Below are 22209 nucleotides of genomic sequence, written 5' to 3'. Positions count from 1 at the left end.
ATCCTATTTACAGTACTCCAGTCATCAATCACCAATCAGTTTCTATTGAACAAAATATAATCCGGATCAACCAAAACAAGATATAAATGTATCCAACAAGGTTGTAGAGTCACAAGCGTGATGTAGTCATTGCGTGCTATAAATATGGGAACAAATACTACACTTTTTACTACTTTAATACACTATAAGTGAATTTGTCCAAATATTTATGATTTCTTCAAATGGGGGTTTTAGATATGGGCTGGCAGGTAGCCTAGGGGCTACAGCGTTGTGCCCGTAACCGAAAGGTTGCTTGATTGAATCCCCTGGCTGACAAGGTAAAAATCTGCCGTTCTGCTCCTGAACAAGGCTGTTAACCCACTGTTCCGTAGTAGGCTGCCGTTGAAAATAAGAATTTATTCTTAACTGACTTGCCTAGTTAACATATGTTTATGAAAATACCCTCAAATTAAAAGGTGACATCATCTACTGTCGCCTCATATGAAACATTTGATTTCAAATCCAAAATGCTGGAGTATAAAGCAAAAAAATAACAAATCTTCAAAAGTCGAAATAAATAGGGAGAAGAGTGTATTTTAGATGTCAATCGATGTACTGAAGAGGTACTTTTCCTGGACTTGTACCACTGACCTTGTTATCCTGCATGGGGCTGTGTGTGTGTGTGTTCTGGGTCAAACACTGGGCCTTTTTACCTATCTACAGAGATATATACTTATTCTTATTTGACCTTTCCATCCACTTATTCCTACAGTGTGTTACCAATAGTTATCCATCACACGTCACAGTATACTGCTTAGCTTTCAGTTGAACACAGTACTGTTCAACACAAGTGCATGCCTATTTAAATGCTATATTCCTATCCACAATGTAATGTTTTTTTTCTCAACAGAAATCTAACATTCCTGCCCACTTCTCCACAATGCCTTTACAACACATTAGCCTCATCTTAATTCACTCTGACAATTAACCACACACACCAAACGTTATTGCTAATGACTCGGATATCCGTAATATCACTGAATTAGCAGACAATGTGCTGGCAATGGACACCACGTTCGATAGGCCTAGATCTCATGAAATATACATCCGGCATTCTGAATCATTAAGGGAACATATGTATTCTCATATTCTTCCAATCAGAAAAATTAAATTTTGTTCTGGTCTGTATCACTCCTCATGATTGATGGTAACATGGTCTAGAATAATGTAAAAAATGACATTTAACCATTGTAGTTACAGTACATGTCACCTCAGATTACATTACATATTACATATTAATCAGTATACACTTGAAGTCGGAAGTTTACCGACACCTTAGCCAAATACGTTTACACTCAGTTTTTCACAATTCCTGACATTTAATCCTCGTAATAATTCCCTGTTTAAGGTCAATTACGATCACCATTTTATTTTAAGGATGTGAAATGTCAGAGTAACAGTAGAGAGAATGATTTATTTAAGTTTTTATTTCTTTCATCACATTCCCAGTGGGTCAGAAGTTCACATGGAAGTTCACACACTCAATTAGTATATGGTAGCATTGCCTTTAAATTGTTTAACTTGGGTCAAACTTTTCGGGTTGTCTTCTACAAGCTTCCCACAATAAGTTGGGTGAATTTTATCCCATTCCTCCTGACAGAGCTGGTTAGTAGGCCTCCTTGCACGCACATGCTTTTTCAGTTCTGCACACACATTTTCTATAGGATTGAGGTCAGGGCTTTGTGATGGCCACTCCAATACCTTGACTTTGTTGTCACAACATGATGCTGCCATCCCCGTGATTCACGGTTGGGATGGTGTTCTTTGGCTTGCAAGCCTCTCCCTTTTTCCTCCAAACACAACGATGGTCATTAGGTCTAAGCAGTTCTACTTTTGTTTCATCAGACCAGAGCACTATCTTGTCCCCATGTGCAGTTGCAAACCATAGTCTGTTTTATTTAATGGGGGTTTTGGAGCAGTGGTTTCTTCCTTACTTAGCGGCCTTTCAGGCTATGCCGATATAGGACTCTTTTTTACTGTGGATGAAGATACTTTTGTACTGGTTTCCTCCAGCATCTTCACAAGGTCCTTTGTTGTTGTTCTGGGATGGATTTGCACTTTTCGCACTAAAGTACATTCATCTCTAGGAGACAGAACGTACCTCCTTCCTGAGCGGTATAACGGCTGCGTGGTCCCATGGTGTTTATACTTACGTGGTACCTTCAGGCGTTTGGAAATTTCTCCCAAGGATGAACCAGACTTGTGGAGGTCTACAATGTTTTTTTTTCTGAGGTCTTGGCTGATTTCTTTTGAATTTCCCATGATGTCAAACAAAGAGGCACTGAGTTTGAATGTAGGCCTTGAAATACATCCACAGGTACACCTCCAATTGCCTCAGATTATGTCAATTAGCCAATCAGAAGCTTCTAAAGCCATGACATCATTTTCTGGAATTTTCCAAGCTGTTTAAAGGCACAGTCAACTCAGTGTATGTAAACTTCAGACCCACAGGAATTGTGAAACAGTGAATTATAAGTGAAATAATCTGCCTGTAAACAATTGTTGGAAATATTACTTGTGTCATGCACAAAGTAGATGTCCTAACCAACTTGCCAAAACTATAGTTTGTTAACAAGAAATTTGTGGAGTGGGTGAAAAATGAGTTTTAATGACTCCAACCTAAGTGTATGTAAACTTCCGACTTCAACTGTATATCTCCCAAGCCCTTAAAATTACTCGTAACAGCAAACTGGAAATAGTTGAACCAGTCAATGGACTCATTAAATGTAACATTGATGTCCAGTAAGTGTAGTCAACTGGGATTCCACTTGAGCAGTTTGCCTGCCAAAAGCACTAATTCTGACTCAATTCCCCTGATTCCATCCCCTTCAATAGGCTTTAATTACAGCCTGCGTGGAGGTGAGACCTTGCCCTCTGTTCCTGTTCTGTAGGGTTAATTTGAGTCACAATGGGTCACTGAAATTCTGCCCGTCTGCTTCCACTGAAGAGGGTCATCATCATTAGGTACAGGGAGAGAGCAAATCCACTGAAGATCATTGCCTTGGCATCCCGTTCTGGGTGAAATCATATGAAAACACAAATGAGTGGAGACATTTGTAAGTAGGCTACCGCTTAGTGAGTAAAATGTTTTGGCCCAGGGGTTGATAGGAACATGGAGTTTTACTTTATTTTGTACTGGTTTTCCTAAAAGCTTGCTCTGCACAAAATAAGATGCTGGTAGCTGTAACCACAAACTTTACCTTCATGGCCAAAACATTGGATTCCATTGAAATCCCAAGGCTACCTATTTCTGAAGTGTACACATCTTTATGCAACCTTATGCTTTGAGATGTGAGGTACTAGTAAACAAATGTATACAGACCGTTCCTTCCAAGGTTTCTACAACTGGCTTGAAAATATGAGCAATGTAACCCGATGGAGATTACCGAATAATATACCCTATTTACCAGAAAGGAACACTCGTGTGAAAACATGACAGGTTTACAGCCACCAAAGAGACTTGCTTTCAGAACCCAGTAAAAATCTCTTCCCTACTTTTCCAAACATACCGTCCTCAAAATACATCCTGTTTTGCCTCTCAGAACTTCCACAAGCAGACGCATCCCAGCTACTCCCGGACCTAATTGGCGACAAAATGTTTTTCTGAATAAAATAACCGTCGAAAATCTGCTCCAAGCAGTAGTTCCCCAGAGACCCAGCTATGGCAGTGCTGAGGCTGTCAACATCTCATGGATGTCTCTCCAGTCCCTACACTCCCAATAACAACCACGGGCTGCCTTGCTCCATCCATACTCCCCATCTCATGAACGGCTGTCTTTACCCCACTAAAATCAACAATTTTACTATGATGTTTTTGGTTGCGGTAGAAAATGTAGAATTGTCCCTTTTGGAATCCAGAAGTGGATTATAAGAGAACATTAAAAAGCACTGGCCTAAATTCATGTTATGCCTGTCTTGAACTAGATCAAACCTCACTATTATGTATGTCTCTAGATCAATCGTCAGAATACTGTATGTCTCAGAGTCCCTGAGTTACATATTTTTCCAGTGCTGCTAAAATAGGTCTCAAGTTATGTTAATTTACCTCTGTGCTAAATAATTGAATAACACAGTTGGTAAACAAGAACAGCCCTTAGTCGTTGTATATTGGCCATATACCACAAACCCCCGAGGTGCCTTTACTGCTATTATAAACTGGTTGCCAATGTAATTAGAGCAGTAAAAAATACATGTTTTGTCATACCCATGGTATACGGTCTGATATACCACGGCTTTCAGCCAATCAGTATTCAAGGCTCGAACCACCCAGTGTAACGATGTGCACTGAGAGTCGGGAAGCAAGTTCAGGGAGTGAATGTTTTAATAAATAAACGCAACATAATACAAAACAAGAAACACGAACAACACACAGACATAACACTGAAACAGAAACAAGAACGCCTTGGTAAGGAACCAACGGGAGTAACATATATAGGGAAGGTAATCAGGGAAGTGATGGAGTCCAGGTGAGTCTGATGACGCGCAGGTGCGCGCAACGTTGGTGACAGGTGTGAGCCATAACTAGCAGCCTGGTGACCTCGAGGCCGGAAAGGGAGCACATGTGACACCCCGTTAATAATGAACTATATGGAACAGAAGAATGAATCAAATGCATTGATATAATAGAATAGAACAAGATGATAAATATAATACAATAATAGAATAGGAGAATGATTGGAGTGTGTTGTGTAAATGTTCCATTTGACTGTCGTTCCGTATGTGTTGAGGGAGAGAAAAAAACATTAATGTCAACTGCCTCTTGAGTTTTCAATGGAATACACTACTGAAATGCAACAGCAGAAGATGCTCATTTCCGGGAAGCTTTATGCATGCAGAGCCAAAATGAAGCACACTGGAAATAAGGAAATTCAAATGCCCAAATTGCCTCTGCAATAAACACATTTACATTTAAGGCTGCAAAAAAGTAATGGACTGCTAAATGTGTACCAAACATTTAAATAAATAATTAAAACACCACCTGCCAGGATAAACTTAGAGCAAATTCCCTGACAGACTCCTAGATTAAACTTTTAACTCTCTTTTTCCCCGGGACAGCATGGAGCATGGTAGGAACTCCATATGCGCTGGGCTACAGGGTCAAGGGGGGTCACAATTCCAGGTGGGACAGAGCAGCTGTGACCTTGACGCACCATTTGGGAAAACCCGTAATGAAGGAAGACGTTGATGATTAGTAAGAGGCGAAAGGTCTCTCATCGCTTTCAGAACGACAAACCAGGAGGTGAACTCTAAAACGTTGCTCTTGTTTTAATGTTCTAAAAAGAACAGTTTGTTTACAGTGAGTGCCAGATCAATTAATCATCAAAATTAAACTATACTGTACTTTTCAGCATTGTTACAGAGAAACAACAAACTGCTAGAAACACCATGGAAATGAATGGGTCCTGTCGGACTTTTTCTGCAACAGCTTTGAAAATGTCCATCTCCCCCTCATAAAACTACCTTTTCTCTCATTTGATTTTTCACAAGAAAACATTCCTTAGAGACTACAGGCCAACAAGCTAAAAAAAAAAAAACAACCAGTCAAAAACAATCTTGATCCAAATTGGAGCCCCTGATGATTGCACTGTACTGAGAAGACTGGGAAATACAACGGAACTACCGTGTATTGGTGTATCTATCCCTTAAAATAATATGAAGTACATTTGCTTTAGAGGAGATTAATGTTACATTAGAGCAGTGCGGAAGGGCTTTGGATTGAACATTCACATTTAACAAGCTGTTATCATCTCTCTCTCTATATATATTTGTCTCTCAATCACACTCTCTGTATTTCTCTCTCTTTCTCTCTCACTGTTAGCACTAGAAGTAGCTGAGACAAAAACCAGCCTAGTGTGAACACTATCCCATGAGAAAACTACAAGAACATGGCTTGAGGTGGAAAGGTGGCGTTAGATCACAGCGGGGAAAAAAAGAGTCCACTCCTCCTCATACAAAACCCAGACTCTTGTCTCACAGCTGGGGAAAACCCATGGTCTCACGGCTGCTTAAATGTAACGACATGCACGCTCGTTGGTAGACTTCTGGTCCAGAGTGCACATTACATGTTAATGAGTTGGAACACGGACAGCGAAGCAAGAGGCTCAAACTGCCAATTAGGCATATGCTGCAGACGCTACTCGTGTTTCAGATAGGACCATCTGATAGCGATTGAGCTTGGCGCATGGATCTGACTCCCTCCATGAGACGTGGAGACGCTCCAATGGTGAGTCATTAACCACAGACATCCCTTGAAACCACTTAAGAAAAAAAGAGGCCCACTGATTGGACGCCACTCATTCAAAACCTCTCTCTCCCCTCTCTCTCTCTCTCTCTCTCTCTCTCTCTCTCTCTCTCTCTCTCTCTCTCTCTCTCTCTCTCTCTCTCTCTCTCTCTCATTCATCCAGGCCCCTTCCCTCTTCTTACTGTAAGCACTTTAACCCAGTGCTTATCTTAGATTTAGTGACGCAAAATGTATTTTTCTCCCATCACTGTTTTGCTTTAACTCTGTAACCCGTTATTTGAAAAGTTTCATATGAACAAATGTTAATTCAATGTTAATGTTAATTTTGGCTTGTGTCAAACATCGGGTTTAAAAAATGCCCTGCAGTCTTTGCAAATCAAGAGACTTTATACAACTACCTCAAATATACATGGGTCATGTTCCGCTGTGCTCCAACAGTACACCTACTTTCTCAACAGTGGTATCACTACCTCTCAGACCGAGGTTGTTTTCCTTGACCATGAGGCCAGTGAACCAACATCCAAACCCTATAGGGGCTCTGTGTCATACAAGCTCAGACTAGGACCTCATATCACTCCCTGCGTTGTTAGAAGTTCATTTTCTCCCGATATGCACACAGTCAAATTGATAGTGACAACTCAATTTTCCACATTCCAGGCCCCTGTACGGAGCGGCGTCCCCTCAGTCCAAACCGCACATATCTGCAGACAACCGACCGGCCGCCTTGCCTTGCATGGAGAGAGAGGAGAAAGTTGGTGCCAAAAGCAGTTTGCTCGGCATCCCTTTAACCTTGGCATGATTACCTGTGAGGCAGTTTAATTTAATCAGTCTCCCCCTCGTTCGGCTTGGAGCGAGCAGTGGCTCATTGTGAAAACAGAGTGAGAGAGGCAGAGAGAGCTATGCCGGGTGTGTGCGGCAGTATAGCAGTAGGCTATAGCACACCTCGCTGTCTCTGTAACAGAGACAAGGTTAGCAATTGAACAGATCTCCAGGGACCCTCTGCCTCCTCCTTCGCCTCTTATCCACACAATGGGCTGACAGACAGGAATTAGCCCCACGCCAGGCATCTCCATCAAACAGGCCCGTCATTAATTATGCCATCAATCATGGCCTGCATGACATGCAGGTTCACAATTAGCGGCTATTGGAATGTAGCTCGGAGTCTTTGGGCATCGTGCCACATCTCCAGCTCCTTGGGGAAATAAAGGCCATAGATAGCCTATACACTCTGGAAAAAGGTTCCAAAAGGGTTCTGCGGCTGTCCCCATAGGAGAACCATTTTTAGTTCCAGGTAGAACCCTCTGTGGAAAGGGTTATACATGGGAACTAAAAGGGGTTTAATCAAATGCATTTATATAGCCCTTCGTACATCAGCTGATATCTCAAAGTGCTGTACACAAACCCAGCCTAAAACCCCAAACAGCAAGCAATGCAGGTGTAGAAGCACAGTGGCTAGGAAAAACTCCCTAGAGAGGCCAAAACCTAGGAAGAAACCTAGAGAGGAACCAGGCTATGAGGGGTGACAGTCCTCTTCTGGCTGTGCCGGTCGGAGATTATAACAGAACATGGCCAAGATGTTCAAATGTTCATAAATGACCAGCATGGTCAAATAATAATAATCACAGTAGTTGTCAAGGGTGCAGCAAGTCAGCACCTCAGGAGTAAATGTCAGTTGGCTTTTCATAGCCGATCATTAAGAGTATCTCTACCACTCCTGCTGTCTCTAGAGAGTTGAAAACAGCAGGTCTGGATAGGTAGCACGTCCGGTGAACAGGTCAGGATTCCATAGCCGCAGGCAGAACAGTTGAAACTGGAGCAGCAGCACGGCCAGGTGAACTGGGGACAGCAAGGAGTCATCATGCCAGGTAGTCCTGAGGCATGGTCCTAGGGCTCAGGTCCTCCTCCGAGAGAGAGAGAGAAAGAAAGAGAGAATTAGAGAGAGCATACTTAAATACACACAACACTGGATAAGACAGGATAAGTACTCCAGATATAACAAACTGACCCTAGCCCCCGACACATAAACTAGGGCAGCATAAATACTGGAGGCTGAGACAGGAGGGGTCAGGAGACACTGTGGCCCCATCTGAGGATACCCCCGGACAGGGCCAAACAGGAAGGATATAACCCCACCCACTTTGCCAAAGCACAGCCCCCACACCACTAGAGGGATATCTTCAACCACCAACTTACCATCCTGAGACAAGGCCGAGTATAGCCCACAAAGATCTCCGCCATGGCACAACCCAAGGGGGGGGGGCGCCAACCCAGACAGGAAGATCACATCAGTGACTCAACCCACTCAAGTGACGCACCCCTCATAGGGACGCCATGAAAGAGCACCAGTAAGCCAGTGACTCAGCCCCTGTAATAGGGTTAGAGGCAGAGAATCCCAGTGGAAAGAGGGGAACCGGCCAGGCAGAGACAGCAAGGGCGGTTCGTTGCTCGAGAGCCTTTCCGTTCACCTTTACACTCCTGGGCCAGACTACACTCAATCATATGACCCACTGAAGAGATGAGTCTTCAGTAAAGACTTAAAGGTTGAGACCGAGATTGCGTCTCCCACATGGGTAGGCAGACCATTCCGTAAAAATTTAGCTCTATAGGAGAAAGCTCTGCCTCCAGCTGTTTGCTTAGAAATTCTAGGGACAATTAGGAGGCCTGCGTCTTATGTACGGCAGGACCAAATCAGAGAGATAGGTAGGAGCAAGCCCATGTAATACTTTGTAGGTTAGCAGTAAAACCTTGAAATCAGCCGTTGCCTTGACAGGAAGCCAGTGTAGGGAGGCTAGCACTGGAGTAATATGATCTATTTTTTTGGTTCTAGTCAGGATTCTAGCATCCGTATTTAGCACTAACTGAAGTTTATTTAGTGCTTTATCTGGGTAGTCGGAAAGTAGAGCATTGCAGTAGTCTAACATAGAAGTAACAAAAGCATGGATTATGGAGCATGGAGTTTTCTGCATCATTTTTGGACAGAAAGTTTCTGATTTTTGCAATGTTACGTAGATGGAAAAAGTTGTCCTTGAAACAGTCTTGATATGTTCGTCAAAAGAGAGATCAGGGTCCAGAGTAACGCCGAGGTCCTTCACAGTTTTATTTGAGACGACTATACAGCCATTAAGATTAATTGTCAGATTCAACAGAAGATATCTTTGTTTCTTGGGACCTAGAACAAGCATCGCTGTTTTGTCCGAGTTTAAAAGTAGAACGTTTGCAGCCATCCAATTCCTTATGTCTGAAACACAGGCTTCTAGCGAGGGCAATTTTGGGGCTTCACCATGTTTCATTGAAATGTACAGCTGTGTGTCATCTGCATAGCAGTGAAAGTTAACATTATGTTTTCGAATGACATCCCCAAGAGGTAAAATATATAGTGAAAACAATAGTGGTCCTAAAACGGAACTTTGAGGAACACCGGCATTTACAGTTGATTTGTCAGAGGACAAACCATTCACAGAGACAAACTGATATCTTTCCGAGAAATAAGATCTAAACCAGGCCAGAACTTGTCCGTGTAGACCAATTTGGGTTTCCAATCCCTCCAAAAGAATGTGGTGATCGATGGTATCAAAAGCAGCGCTAAGGTCTAGGAACACGAGGACAGATGCAGAGCCTCGGTCTGATGCCATTAAAAGGTAATTTACCACCTTCACAAGTGCAGTCTCAGTACTATGATGGGGTCTAAAACCAGACTGAAGCATTTTGTATACATTGTTTGTCTTCAGGAAGGCAGTGATTTGCTGAGCAACAACCTTTTCTAAAATGTTTGAGAGGAATGGAAGATTCGATATAGGCCGATAGTTTTTTTGTATTTTCTGGGTCAAGGTTTGACTTTTTCAAGAGAGGCTTTATTACTGCCACTTTTAGTGAGTTTGGTACACATCTGGTGGATAGAGAGCCGTTTATTGTGTTCAACATAGGAGGGCCAAGCACAGGAAGCAGATCTTTCAGTAGTTTAGTTGGAATAGGGTCCAGTATGCAGCTTGAAGGTTTAGAGGCCATGATTATTTTAATAATTGTGTCAAGAGATATAGTACTAAAACACTTGAGTGTCTCTCTTGATCCTAGGTCCTGGCGGAGTTGTGCAGACTCAGGACAACTGAGCTTTGAAGGAATACGCAGATTTAAAGAGTCCATAATTTGCTTTCTAATAATCATGATCTTTTCCTCAAAGAAATTTAGGATTGTTCTTATTTTCCTCAATTAAGTTGGAAAAATAGGATGATCGAGCAGCAGTAAGGGCTCTTCGATACTGCACGGTACTGTCCTTCCAAGCTAGTCGGAAGACTTCCAGTTTGGTGTGGCACCATTTCCGTTCCAATTTTCTGGAAGCTTGCTTCATTCAGAGCTCGGGTATTTTCTGTATACCAGGGAGCTAGTTTCTTATAAGAAATGTTTTTAGTTTTTAGAGGTGCAACTGTATCTAGGGTATTGCGCAAGGTTAAATTGAGTTCCTCAGTTAGGTGGTTCACTTTTTGTCCTCTGAAGTCCTTGGGTAGACAGAGTGAGTCTGGAAGGGCATCAAGTAATCTTTCTGTTGTCTGTGAATTTATAGCTCAACTTTTGATGCTCCTTGGTTGGGGTTTGAGCAGATTATTTGTTGCAAATGCAAACGTAATAAAATGGTGGTCCGATAGTCCAGGATTATGAGGAAAAACATTAAGATCCACAACATTTATTCCATGGGACAAAACTAGGACCAGAGTATGACTGTGACAGCGAGTAGGTCCAGAGACATGTTGGAAAAAACTGACTGAGTCGGTGATGGCTCCGAAAGCCTTTTGGAGTGGGTCTGTGGACTTTTCCATGTGAATATTAAAGTCACCAAAAATTTGAATATTATCTGCTATGACTACAAGGTCTGATAGGAATTCAGGGAACTCAATGAGGAATGCTGTATATGGCCCAGGAGGCCTGTAAACAGTAGCTATAAAAAAGTGATTGAGTAGGCCGCATAGATTTCGTGACTAGAAGCTCAAAAGAGGAAAACATAATTTTGTTTTTTGTAAATTGAAATTTGCTATTGTAAATGTTAGCAACACCTCCGCCTTTGCGGGATGCACGGGGGATATGGTCACTAGTGTAACCAGGAGGTGAGGCCTCATTTAACACAGTAAATTCATCAGGCTTAAGACATGTTTCAGTCAGGCCAATCACATCAAGATTATGATCAGTGATTAGTTCATTGACTATAATTGCCTTTGAAGTGAGGTATCACAATCTCTTTCAATAATAACAGGAATGGAGGAGGTCTTTATCCTAGTGAGATTGCAAAGGCGAACACCGCCATGTTTAATTTTGCCCAACCCAGGTCGAGGCACAGACACGGTCTCAATGGTGATAGCTGAGCTGGCTACACCGACTGTGCTAGTGGCAGACTCCACTAAGCTGGCAGGCTGGCTAACAGCCTGCACCCTATTTCATTGTGGAGCTAGAGGAGTTAGAGCCCTGTCTATGATGGTAGATAAGATGAGAACACCCCTCCAGCTAGGATGGAGTCCGTCACTCCTCAGCAGGCCAGGCTTGGTCCTGTTTGTGGGTGAGTCCCAGAAAGAGGGACAATTATCTACAAATTCTATCATTTGGGAGGGGCAAAAAAACAGTTTTCAACCAGCGGTTGAGTTGTGAGACTCTGCTGTAGAGCTCATCACCCCCTAACTGGGAGGGGGCCAGCGACAATCACTCGATGCCGACACATCTTTCTAGCTGATTTCCACGCTGAAGCTATGTTGCGCTTGGTGACCTCTGACTGTTTCATCCTAACATCGTTGGTGCCGACGTGGATGACAATGTCTCTGTACTCTCTACACTCGCCAGCTTTAGCCAGCACCATCTTCAGATTAGCCTTAACTTCGGTAGCCCTGCACCCTGGGAAACAGTGTATGATCGCTGGATGATTTGTTTTAAGTCTAATACTGCGGGTAATGGAGTCGCCATTGACGAGGGTTTTCAATTTGTCAGAGCTAATGGTGGGAAGCTTCGGAGTCTCAGACCCCATAACGGGAGGAGTAGAGACGAGAAGGCTCGGCCTCAGACTCCGACTTGCTGCTTAATGGGGAAAACCGGTTGAAAGTTTCTGTCGGGTGAATGAGCGACACCGGTTGAGCATTCCTACAGCATTTACCTCCAGAAACCATGAGAAAGTTGTCCGGCTGCGGGGACCGTGCGAGGGGATTTATACTAACATTACTATCTGTACTTACTGGTGGCATAGATGCTGTTTCATTCTTTCCTACACTGAAATTACCCTTGCCTAACGATTGCGTCTGAAGCTGGGCTTGCAGCACAGCTATCCTCGCCGTAAGGCGATTGTTCTCCTGTATATTATGAGTACAGCGACTGCAATTAGAAGGCATCATGTTAATGTTACTACTGAGCTTCGGCTGTTGGAGGTCCTGACGAACCATGTCCAGATAAAGCGTCCGGAGTGAAAAAGTTGAATGAGCGAGGGAAAAAACTAAAATATAAACGGTAATTAAAAAGTAAAAACCGTAAAGTTGTCAGGTAGCAAAGTAAGGTTGGCAACAAAACGCACAGCAACACGTAAACAAGTCTGCATGTTGTGACCGGGTTCTCCTAAGGGGACAGCCAAAGAACCATTTTTTGTCTAGATAGCACCTTTCTTTATAAGAGTTGTACACCACTGAGGAATGAGAGGAGAGTGACTGGAAATGGAGTGGGGAATGTATTGTATAGTGGTGGGTCTAGTGGATGTTCATGCATTGATATTATGTGTAATGTGGAAATACTGTATGTTTGCTGAATAATAAAGAAATAAATTATATAGAAATGGAAACCATATAACTGATGCTGGAAACTTGACATTTAAGAAATGTCAAAATAATGGTATCAATGATGTTTTGTAGATTGATAGCGTTTTGATAATTTCTTCTTTCAATACACCAAATAAAAACCCAAATTACATTAGCTTTGATCAGGTATTTGGAAAACAAAATGAAATAGCATTCGATAACATAGCCTTCCGGGCCACATTCTCATAGCTCTTAAACTGTGCACGGTGTGAGATGGCTCCTCGCCGTGTGTCGATGGCTCTGCCTCTGTCTCAGTAGATACTGCAGCCGTATAGACAAACCTAGCTGATAAATTGGTGGGCAGAACTGAACACAAACTGATCCATTAGATTAGTAATGAATGTGTTTTCTCTCAGCAGCACATCACTCAGTGTGTGTGTGTTCATTGAGATGACTGTTCATTGAGACACTGATACCTCCCCCACAGGAAATAATATAGAGCCAATATGGGTTCTCACCCAGATCTTAATTCCTACGAGCTGCTCTTAACATCTTCAAAAACAATGGACTCTTTTTAGTTGAATCTGGGCAATACTTTAGCTGTAGTGTTGGCTATATGCCTAAAACAAATAAACTCAGCAAAAGAAGAAACGTCCCTTTTTCAGGACCCTGTCTTTCAAAGGTAATTCCTAAAAATCCAAGTACCTTCACAGATCTTCGTTGTAAAGGGTATAAGCACTGTTCATTGCTTGTTCAATGAACCATAAACAATTAATGAACATGCACCTCTGGAACAGTCGTTAAGACTAACAGCTTACGGACGGTAGGTAATTAAGGTCACAGTTATGAAAACTTAGGACACTAAAGAGGCCTTTCTACTGACTCTGAAAAACACCAAAAGAATGATGCCCAGGGTCCCTGCTCATCTGCATGAACGTACCTTAGGCATGCTGCAAGGAGGCATGAGGACTGCAGATGTGGCAAGGGCCTATACATTCCAATGTCCGTACAGTAAAATGCCTCAGACAGCGCTACAGGGAGACAGGACGGACAGCTGATCATCCTCGCAGTGGCAGACCACGTGTAACAACACCTGCACAGGATCGGTACATCCGAACATCACACCTGCTGGACAGGTACAGGATGACAACAACAACTGCCTGAGTTACACCAGGAATGCACAATCCCTCCATCAGTGCTCAGATTGTCCACAATAGGCTAAGAGAAGCTGGACTGAGGGCTTGCAGGCCTGTTGTAAGGCAGGTCCTTACCAGACATCACTGGCAACAACGTCGCCCATGGGCACAAACCCACCGTCGCTGGACCAGACAGGACTGGCAAAAGGTGCCCTTCACTGACGGGTCACGGTTTTGTCTCACCAGGTGATGCTGGGATTCGCGTTTATCGTCGAAGGAAGGGGCGTTACACCGAGGCCTGTACTCTGGAGCGGGATCGATTTGGAGGTAGAGGGTCCGTCATGGTGTGTCACAGCATCATCAGACTGAGCTTGTTGTCATTGCAGGCAATTTCAACGCTGTGCGTTACAGGGAAGACATCCTCCTCCTTCATGCACGTTCATCCTGATATGACCCTCCAGCATGACAATGCCACCAGCCATACTGTTCATGATTTCCTTCAAGACAGGAATGTCAGTGTTCTGCCATGGCCAGCGAAGAGCCCGGATCTCAATCCCATTGAGCATGTCTGGGACCTGTTGGATCGGAAGGTTAGGGCAATTACTCCCAGAAATGTCCGGGAACTTGCAGGTGCCTTGGTGGAAGAGTGGGGTAACATCTCATAGCAAAATCTGGCAAATCTGATACAGTCCATGAGGAGGAGATGCACTGAGGTACTTAATGCAGCTGGGGACCACACCAGATACTGACTGTTACCTTTGATTTTGACCCCCCCTTTGATCAGGGACACATAATTAAATTTCTCTTAGTCACATGTCTGTGGAACTTGTTCAATTTATGTCTCAGTGGTTGAATCTTGTTGTGTTCATACAAATATTTACACATGTTAAGTTTGCTGAAAATAAACACAGATGACAGTGAGAGGACGTTTCTTTTTTTGCAGAGTTTAGTATTGAGGCTAGGGGGTAAAGATGACTATTGATTTGGTAAAATCTCACTCAGTGCTCAAATTGAATAAATGGGACATTCAATGATAGGACTGCGTGGTACTCTGTTAAAATGACAGAAGGGACGAAAGCAGACCTTACAGGGGCAGGTGTTATTTTTTTATAGGACTACCTGTGCTGCTGCTGCCTGACACACCTGTAACTCCCGACTGAAGAAGGGATGCAGTTGAGTCAGAGGGCCGTTGATGCAGCACCTCCTCTCTATGTCTTTCTACCTCTCTCTGCTCAGAGTATCAGCCAACCAGAATTAATATTATTGATTATAATGTCGGCTAACTCAAGCTTTAACAAGTGTTAATCAAATCTTATGCTGCTGTGGCAGTACTGTTGATATTTAAACTGGGAAAAAGGTGTAATCCCCGTACAGGGCAGACTGGGAAAAAGGTGTAATCCCCGTACAGGGCAGACTGGAAAAAAGGTGTAATCGGCACGCGCAAGCTCCTTACAGCGCAGATCAACAGGTGCAACCAACCCGGGGTGGAAGGTGGCGACATCACACTTGACCACATCACAATAACTTGCAGTGGGTTCCAGAAAATATTTTTGGGGGATATTATACCACCACCTAAAAGGGGACTTTGGAGACTGGAAGGACAAAGGGGCATGTGCTCTGCATAGGTAGAGCCCTATCTGTGCACGTGCCTAATTGACAGCAGTTGTCCAACTATTCAGCCATTAGACAACATTTTATGAAATGAACCGGATAGGATGCCAGAAAGCAAAATATGAATATTGTATGCAATCTTAGCATTGAACTCAGGGACGCAACTTTCACTGCGGATGGGGGGGTCATGTTCCCTTCACATTCCGAAATTGTACTTTTACTAATGACTGATCATTATCAGTGATATAGCTGGCAAGGTAACTGCTATTTAACGTAATAGAAAATAAATAAACGAGTGTTTATTCCCAGTGCTGAGCAATTAGCTTGTGTAACTGACATGCAACATCAGCTAATGTTTTATCCCCTCTCGACTGAGGTGAACAATTTAGCTAGCTAGTAGGTAACTTATAACAGCCAGTTCAGCTCTAGCCTCTAGCTATCTGTCAGATAGCAATATGAGGTGGCTATTATTACTATCTAACAGCTATTGTTTGTATGGAAATACTTTGTTGTTGTTTTGTCTCGTTTCAACAGAAGTAAATTAACTTGGCTAGCTTTCGGCAATTGACGTATAGTTATAGAGTGAGCTGGCCAAAAGTTAGTTAACGTTAGCTATTAATTTTGCCTCAATCACACTAGACCTGAATTAAGCCATAAAACCAGCAACCAAATAATTGAATACCGATATTCTAAAGTGTTTTCAGTGCAAAGTTAGTTTTTATTAATCAGTATAGCAATGCAAAGTTTTTGATCTGTCATTTTCCCTAGCTAGTTCCCTACTTTTCACACTAACACAGTAATATAGAGCTCTACAGGCTTCACTGTCATGGTGCACATTCAGTACACAACACTATGCTCATCATGTCCCAGCAGGCTCAGATAGCCAGGGAAGACCAGTCTCAGGTGACTTTTGCAGCATATTAACAATATCAGTGAATGATACAAAGTTCCATCTTGAGTTGATGGGTAGACCTACAGTAGCCAGATGACAGCAGCTAAGCGTAAAGCCACAGTCTGGGATCTGGGAATGATGGTAATTTCAATTATTGAACGATTGATTCTATAATGTACACCAAGGTACTTCTAATGTCGTGACTCATCTTAGGAGGATCAGATGGTGACAGGGGTCTCAGCAGGGTCATGCAGCCAGGGAAGACCAGTCTGTGATGGTGAATTTTTGCAGATACAACACTTTACTCTCTCTGTGCATTAAACATTGGACAAGCCAGATGCTTCAAAGATTAAAACTATTCAAAGGCCGTCTGAAAAACCTCCAGAGTTGATTTCCAAACTGTATCAAGGGTTGATAGAGGCTTTTCTCAATGACTCAAGACATGTAAAACACAAATGTGAGGAAGACTTGGTAAAAGCTATTGATGATGATGAATGGATACAGATAACTGTATGTTTGAATGCCCAGTCATGTTCATATAATCTCAGACATAAATTACTGCATTTTAAGACCATCCATAGAACAAACTATATGAAACTGAATTACATGCACTCAGTAATATAATTCCTCTGAGGTGTTAAACACAAAAGGGGACATATTTGCATTTGTTATGTTCTTGTGAAGGCTGGCTAAGTTCTAGCAAAGGGTATGTTCTCCCTGTTTTTGTTTGTTTGGAAATGGTGATACTGGAGACTGTTATCAGAAGAAACATTGTAACCAAGTATTTATAGCGGCTAAGAAATGCATTGCCATTAATTGGAAGGTTGGTTATCCTCCCACAGTGTCAAAATGGATGGCAGACATGTCAAGTTATGTATCACTAGATTTGATTTATCACAAGAATAAGGGTAAAATGGGCAACTTTTGTACGGTCTGGATGCCTTCTATGGAATACAGTATGATGAAATGAGTCGGTATTGAAAACATGCCCACGTCAGAGGAGATATCTAGTTAGGCAATCCCTAGCTGCTCAGCTGCTCAGTCCTGGCCCTGAGGGTCTGCCGTCCTGTGATATGTCACTCTGGCCTTGAACTAACACACCCAAAACCAATAATGAATGTTTCAGTAAGATCCTAAAGCTGAGTGGGTTGGGGCGCCGCAGGGCGGGGGACCCCTAGGGACAGGACCGGGCGATCCAGCTACATTCTGTGCAAGTAAAAAGAGCTCTACAGTACTATTAGTTCTATGGTATTAATACTGAACACAAATATAAACGCAACAATTCAAAAGATTTTGTTGAGTTACAGATCATAAAAGGAAATAAGTCAATAGAAATAAATTCATTATTATTCCCTAATATACGGATTTCACATGATTTGGTAGCGGTGCACAAAGGGGCTTTATTACGGACAGAAATACTCATCAGCACCCTATCCTCCCTCAGACGATCCCGTTGGTAAAGAAACCAGATGTGGAGGTCCTGGGCTGGCGTGGTTACACGTGGTCTGCAGTTGTGAGCCGGTTGGACATACTGTCAAATTCTCTAAAACGACGTTAGAGGCAGATTATGGTAGACAAATGAATATTGAATTACCTGACAACAGCTCAGGTGGACATTCCTGCAATTGCACGCCCCCTCAAAACTTGAGATATCAAAAAAGTCCTCCCCCAGACCCCCCGCCAAGTTATGCCCCCCCCCCCCAATTCTAAAACCAAAGTTGTGCCCCTGGTTGAACTCCAACAAAATAAGAAACTGTAATTGAGAAAACAAAAAGTGCAAAGGAGATTTTGAAGATATTCAATACAGAGAAAGAGATCAGCGAGAAGAATCGGCTTAATATAAATATTTATTGTAGGTGAAAAATATGAAAGCAAGGACAAGGAAAACAATGCAACACACTCACCTTTGCTCCTCTTGAAGAAATGCACTGAAATATGACAACACTTGAACTAAGGGCTCATTCCAAAACTGTGCACACATTACAGAGCCTGTTATTCATTGTCCACAAAGATAATGGAAAAATAAAAAGCTCCATACTCAACTAGCAGACTGTGGACCGGATCCGGACAAAGAACGGGGTCAACTGCAGGTCCCAAAATAAAATTTAAAAAATAAAAATAGTCTTTCTTTTTTTTACTCCATCGAACTTCGACCCCTGGTATCATATAAACACACAGAAGTGCAAAAGATTTGCTTTAATACAGAAAATAAAACTCTGCCCTATGAAAAATGTGTAGAATTGGGGGAAATTAGTTTTAAAACTGCAACAGTTTCTCCCCGCCAACAAGAGGGGTGTGAAAGGTTTGGGGTCGCATGGATTGCGAGGTGGCGATTTTGTGTATCCCTGGAAATAATATGAATTCATGTAAACATTGCAGTTTTGAAAACATAGCTTGGTCTCTGGTACAACTTACCCTGGATAAATTGAGCCACTGAACAGGGTAATTTAAAGAGATTCTTGATTTGGTTTAGTATACTTTTAAGACAGTAGTTCTGAAACTATCAATCACGAGGCAAAAGTGGTCCCCGAAAATGGCGTCCTACATTACATATATTGCCATCACTCCACTGTGTCCACTGAGCCGTTGGGTCCAGCCTGCAACCTCAATGGATAATGGGAAAGGCCTCTTACTAGCTGTCACTCAAATACGAGGGGCTGAAGCTCAATGGCTAGGACTCAAATTGCTAGGGGCTGGCCCTTGTGGGGGGAAATGGCGCAGCACAGCTTCAAGAAAACAGTCGCTTTCAAAATATGGATTTTGTGACTAATTGAGGTAAGACAGTAATTCTACTCATAGATTATGCACGTATGAACTACACATTGACACATCATGTCCAAACCATGAGGTATAAAAAATACTTTCGTATTCGCCAAAGTCACATGAAATTACATTTACATTTACATTTAAGTCATTGAAATATTACCACTACCCGTCTATGTTTATTTCCCAAACAAAATTAAACACAATCACTGTCTTTGAATGATTTTAAGCATATTTTAACAGAGCCTTAACACCTACCAAACACTTTGTACTTTTACGTTGTTACCTCTCCTTGCATTACACTTGGGAAGAAAACACTTACATTTGCTCAACTTGCATTTCGGCTCAACCTATTCCAAGGCAAACATTTTGACTATATTCACCCACAGCTACAAGGATGCACTCTCATGCTAGGGTTAGGACTTCACATTAAAGCTTATAGAGATTCCAACTGATTATGTAGATTGGTTTAGATACAAGCATCATGAAACCTCTAAACATATAAATTCATTTGACTTGGTGGAAATCAGTTTTTTTCCCTTACCACTTTTCCACGTGTTTTTTTCCTTCAGAGTCCATGAAATGGTGACCTCTTCCTAAATATTTGGTCAAATTATTAATTTTCTGTATGATTTTCGAGAAAGAACAGGGGCTCAATTTACCCCACTCGCCCTAGTGGTTGAACAACAAAAACGAAGTTTCTACCCCCACCCGTAAAGGCATAGTATCATGGTAGGTCACCTGTCAAGTCAATCGGTCAATCAGTCAGTCAGTAATTGCTGCAGATGTGCTCAATCGTGCTTTAGTGGTTGCTCAACTAAAAGTTTTGAGATTATGCTGTGGGATTTAGAGGTAATTTGGGGTTTAGTACGGTACCCTGCATCACTGTGTCACTGCTCCAGACCAGCGCAAGGGGGATTTAGAGCACTGATTATGCTAACTGGAAAATACTCTTTCAAAATTAATGGAAGAGGCAAGTGGAAGGGGGAAAAGACAGCATTCAGAGGTAAAGACAGCGCTGCTCTGTGACAAGCATGGGGACTGGTCTTGATATATCAATGAGATTTTTATTTTCACTGAATCTCTGTTTTAGGTATTGGTTAGACTACAATTAGGGTGTGGAAATGTTAGGATTATTTTGCTCTTACTGTAGCCTACTCCCGACCGGTCACATTGCAGAGCGCCATTATTATTAGCAGGACAATAGACTCTTGCCAAGAAGGAGGGTAGGGGTAGAATTGTATCGTCAAATGTATTTCTTAGTTAGGTTGACTGTATCACAACCGGCCGTGATTGGGATTCCCATTGGGCGGCGCACAATTTTCGCAGAGTCAGCCAGGTTTGGTCAGTGTAGGCGATCATTGTAAAGAAGAATTTGGTCTTAACTGACTTGCCTATTAAATAAAGGTCACATTGTACAGCCCCATATTTTCCTAACAGAAACCCTGAAGGTTTAGTTTTTAGTTTTTCTTGGAATAGAAACACTATAATATTTATCAAATTAATTAAGCAACATGTCTTAATCCCACATACTATGTTCTTACAAAAAAGGTTTTAAATTCTCTAGTACAGCCAATATTGAAGACTGTTAAATGCTTGTCAAAGATGCCTTCTGGTGGACAAACTAGCACTATCTAGCATTAATGGCAGACAATTAAATAATGTACCATAGAATTCTGCGGCAGCCCGCAAGGTGTGCTGTAGAATGACGCAACTTTTACAGGAAGAACCACTGTATGGTACTCCCCAAAGCATGGTGCAACACACAGGGGTGTGTCACAATGTACTTTGTCAGCCTCCTCTGCTTCCTTCTCCTGGTGCTGGACAGTGCCCCAATGTGCGGCTGCCTTGAGAAGCATTTTGGGTTACTTCATAGGGAAAATGCATTGCAGGGGATTGTCTGCAGAATGACAGCCCCAGGACGCCAAGGGGTGTGGTGCTCCTCCAGCAGCTCTCTTGTGAGGTTCTCTCAGTACTTTTGGTAGGTAATCACCTTGCCTATGGGGGAGAGGGAGTAGGGAGGATGAGGGAGTGGAGAGGGTGATGAGGGTGTGGGAAGATGGGTAAGATATTGTCAATATAATTTCATAATGGAAGTGTATGTGGTTTATCTGTGAACTTTATGTCCAATTACAAAAAAACTTGTTCAGTTATCATCTCACTTGTTAGCTGGCAGTGAACTATGTGGCCATTGAAGACAGCAGTGTCGATCAGATGGAAAAATATATTTTTATACCACTTGGTGGTTTTCTGAGCAAATGCCACAAAACTGTTTATTATGTCCACCTTATCCACTGTCCCCATTTTGCGATTATAGTCAAGCACAGTCTGGTTAGATCTTTCTCTCTCCCACCAGGTGGTATACCTTCCCTGTGGCTCTCTCTTCCCTGTAGCTCCAAGGCGCAGCAATTGGTCTCCTCCACTATGTCTCCTACCAGCTCCTCTGTTTGAAACCGCTTGAAGCACTCTGCCTCAGAGAGAGATGGCAAGAGGCAAGAGGCTTGCACTCCAGACAGGGACTCACCAAAGCCAACAGCAAGACCAGAAGGGTGAAATGGCTGGCAAGCCTTCCAGTGACTGCAGTCCTCCTGCACCTCACCAAATGTTGGTCTGCCTCCATCACCGCCTGCTTCTTTAGTGAGACCTGGGACTTCGTTGTTGGGCAAGGGTTACTCATATTTTCAATGGCCACAAGTTTGGAAGGCAGCTCCTCACTTTCATACTCAGACTAAGTGTCAGAATTCACAAAAATCTCTATAATTTCCACATTTG

The 22209-nt window shown here is 42.6% G+C and overlaps 1 protein-coding gene across 3 annotated transcripts in view; it reads left to right on the top strand.

Annotated features, from left to right (window-relative positions):
- Nucleotides 1-22209, top strand: part of LOC115107946 (leucine-rich repeat transmembrane protein FLRT2-like) — a 116110-nt gene that overhangs the window by 34127 nt on the left and 59774 nt on the right. The window lies entirely within an intron of this gene.

This window comes from Oncorhynchus nerka, linkage group LG24 (genome assembly GCF_034236695.1).
Source record: "Oncorhynchus nerka isolate Pitt River linkage group LG24, Oner_Uvic_2.0, whole genome shotgun sequence".
Taxonomy (NCBI): Eukaryota; Metazoa; Chordata; class Actinopteri; order Salmoniformes; family Salmonidae; genus Oncorhynchus; species Oncorhynchus nerka.
The sequence above is the reverse complement of the archived record's forward strand: the minus strand, read 5'-3'. Positions and strand labels throughout refer to the sequence as shown.